The sequence below is a fragment of the Engraulis encrasicolus genome, chromosome 4 (assembly GCF_034702125.1).
Source record: "Engraulis encrasicolus isolate BLACKSEA-1 chromosome 4, IST_EnEncr_1.0, whole genome shotgun sequence".
Classification (NCBI taxonomy): Eukaryota; Metazoa; Chordata; class Actinopteri; order Clupeiformes; family Engraulidae; genus Engraulis; species Engraulis encrasicolus.
The window spans coordinates 42,684,290-42,687,866 of record NC_085860.1 but is presented as its reverse complement, the minus strand read 5'-3'; positions in this window follow the sequence as shown (position 1 = coordinate 42,687,866).

The following is a 3,577-nucleotide window of genomic DNA, read 5'->3' as shown; positions in this document are numbered from 1 at the left end:
ATAAAAGTCATAACAGGGAACACCTGACACACACACACACACACACACACACATAGCATAGCACAGCTCTTTTAAGAATGTTTTAAGGTCAGATGAAGCAATAGCACAGTTTTTCAGTGACTTACACAAACAGCATGTTTGCATACTCTGCAAGAAAGTCTTTAAGGAAAAGGACACCCTACCAAAAAATCAAGCATGGTGTCCGATCCATAATATTATGTCACCCCATTGTTGCATCAGGCATTGGAGGCTTTGACCGTATCACAGGTATCATGACAGGCATCATGACATGACAGGTATCATAATTTCAGGAAAATTTGTAACCATGGCAAGAACACTTGGTTTGAGTTGAATATCATGTGCACTCCAGCAAGACAAAAACCCAAAGAACACATCCAAATGCACAGTGGATTGGTTGTAAAATGAAAGAACACAGTCATTGATGAAAACCAAAACCTTCGGAGGCTGCCATTGCTGTCTAATAGTGTGCAATTAACCCTTGAAGGAGGGGTGCCAATATTCCTGGACATGCCCTTTTTCGTGTTTTTGCTTGAAATTACAAAATGTATTTGGAAATAAATACTTGGCAATTCTAAATATCTTATAATGTTCAATTAAAAGATCCTGATGGTAAAAGTTGTGTATATTTCCATTTATTTCTGGATATAATGCACACTTTGTAAATAAAATTAAAGGGTGCCAATACTAACTGGCGGCGCTGTACACATGCACATGTGCTTGTCCTTGCAGCCATGAACATGCGTGCACACACACACACACACACACACACACACACACACACACACACACACACACACACACACACTGCTCCTGTTTCCCCCTCTGCTTGTCTTGGCAGCCTCTGTGCACGGAAGGACCAATATTTATCATTTGGTTGAAATGGATGCGAGAGCAAATTAGCCTTGAAAAGTTAATCAGGCCAGTTTATCAACCCAACCCACTGCTACACAGCGCACAGCTTTCATATTTCAACCCTATTCATGCCTCAATCCGACCACATTCTCCATATTTCAACCATATGAAATGCACTGCTCAAAGTACAGTACATCAGTAAGTACATCAGTCTTGTCCAAGTACGTCGCTCCCTTATACCACTGGACACAGGACATTACTAAAAGTGGATTTAAATAATTTATACAATTCATATACTTATGGAAATTGACCAATAGTTTCTGAATAGTCATTGACCCTGCCGGACAACATTTCCTTCCTTCTTTTTCATGGCCCCAGGCTGGGAACCTGACTCGCCAAACAACATGTGAGGGCGTTACAGTTTCCTCACGCAGCCATCTGAGGACTATGCATACCAGAATAATTTCTGAACAAATGAGCCAATCAGGATTTTCCATAGACGAGCGCCGTGATGGCTCTTCTTCCATCTGACGTTCTCAGTTAGTCACGGGTCGAGAGCAGTGTGAGTGGCTGAAATGGCACATCAGTAAAGATGAGGACAGGCTGCTAAGCCAATCACATGCAAGGATATTTGATAAAGGAGAATAATTCAAAAATGAGTCGGTTGTGGGGGGTTCCCAGATGGTATTGTGAAGACGAAGGTCATATCGTATCAGCTGGTGAGTCAGGTTACCAGAACGGGCCTTCAGGGTCGTAACTACTGTATACATTTTCAAATACCAAGGTAAAATACTGCATGCTGTACTGCATACTGTACATTTAGAATGCTTCAAACTCTTCAGTCAAACTCTTAAGTTTGTTTTCATGAATCACTGCCTTGAGGATAAATGGGAGTGGTGTATACTGAATCTATCATTGCTGATCATATATCGATTTTCATCATAGATAAATTTTACATTCTTGAAAAAAAAACCTGCGGGCCTGCGGGCCTTCATACGCAGGTCCGCGTTAACCCTCGCCGGGGCCCGGTGCAGACGCAATCCGGGGCCCCTACACCACATTATAATGAGCCATAGCCTATTTAAAACGCATGAAACAACCCAGGCTACACGTTCTACTCCAACACAAAAAAGGGTGCGCGGAACCCCCTGCTGAGTTCACCAGTCGCAACGCAAGCCATTGGAAGGCAGCTGACAGGGAGGAGATTCTGTGCACTACCGTTTAGCAGAGTAAACGTCGGCTCAGCTAGAACTACCAAATAGAAGCACAACCAAAAGTCTCTTATTTTTGCTACGTTGCTGCCGACCAATTTGTCGAATCGAAACCGTCGTGGGAAACACGTGTTAATTAATGTAACTTCCAATGGCCTTGGAAAGACTGGCTGTCTGTCAAAGGAAAGTAGCCTACTCAGCTGTCGCTTGACGCGAGGAAGGGGAATCCCCTAGCAGCGAACCACAGCAAAGTGAAGCTGTCACGAAATCCCCTCAAAATGTACCATATAGGCTACCAATTAAGAAGTCAGCGGTTTTCATCTAGATGGTGCATTACAATGCAATAGTGTGCAATCATTACAGTAGATTACGGTGCAAACTCGTAGGCCAAATGTTTAGATGTGGATGTGGATGTATCACGCAAGTTTTTTTTTTCCCTCCCAGATAAGAGCCACTTGCTAACTGAACAATCCGCGAGTGGTACCCAGGCATGTTTTAACTGAACACAAAGCCGAACGCAAAGATATACGCTGACAGAGCATCGACATTAGACCTATTACAGTGCTTTAGGGAAATGGCCATAACATTGCTTTAGGAAAATGCGACTAGCCTATATCATTTTAGTGTTTGCTAGATTGGCTTGCCCTGTTGTTGTCAGACTGTCAGAACTTTGAGTGCTGGTTGGTGCACTTGCTACGTAGCATTATTGTGAACACTTTTTAAAAAACACCTCAGAAGTGGTCCTCGCCGCGCCATGCAAGACTTTTGTTTCGCGAATGCAGTTGGGTGCGTGATTTATTTCCCCATGTTTTAACAATAGAATAAGATAAAGTTAGGTTGGTGTGCTGTGCTCTGTTTGCTTAGCTTAGGCCTACATGATTGCACAAGTCCATGATCGCTATGCAACAATTATTACAAAAAGCGATTATAACACTGACATTACAAAAATGGATAACGTTGCCAACCTTCTCTTCAATGCGTTAATCCATGCCGGGCTGAAGTTTATCCGTACAATCTGAAGCAAGTGCTGACGCCGAGTTTCTCATCTTTTTTTAGACAGTAGCCCATCATCAAACTATAAAATTATTGACCACCGTTTTCACTGGTGGCACACAACCAGAAGCATCTGACTGAAATGATAAGTTCCGACCTCCGATTCCTGCGTGCATGCAGAGGCGATTCTAGGCTCAGTAGGGGGGCCAAGCGAAAATTAAAAAGAAAGAACACTTGTAACAAATCGCCACTGCTGTTCCCCAGCTACAGTCTTGGGGGGCCCAAGCTGCCTGTCTAGCCTGGTGACAAGATATGCATATGCGCCTCTGCTTGCCTACGGATGGCGAAATGCGTCAAAAGTACAATTGATTGTCTCAAAATATCGTTTCATATTTTCCAATGTCTCTGATCTCACGACGTCGGGGGCCCCCTCTAGTGGCGGGGCCCGGTGCTGCAGCACCGGTTGCACCATAGGATAACGCGGCCCTGTTCATACGTAA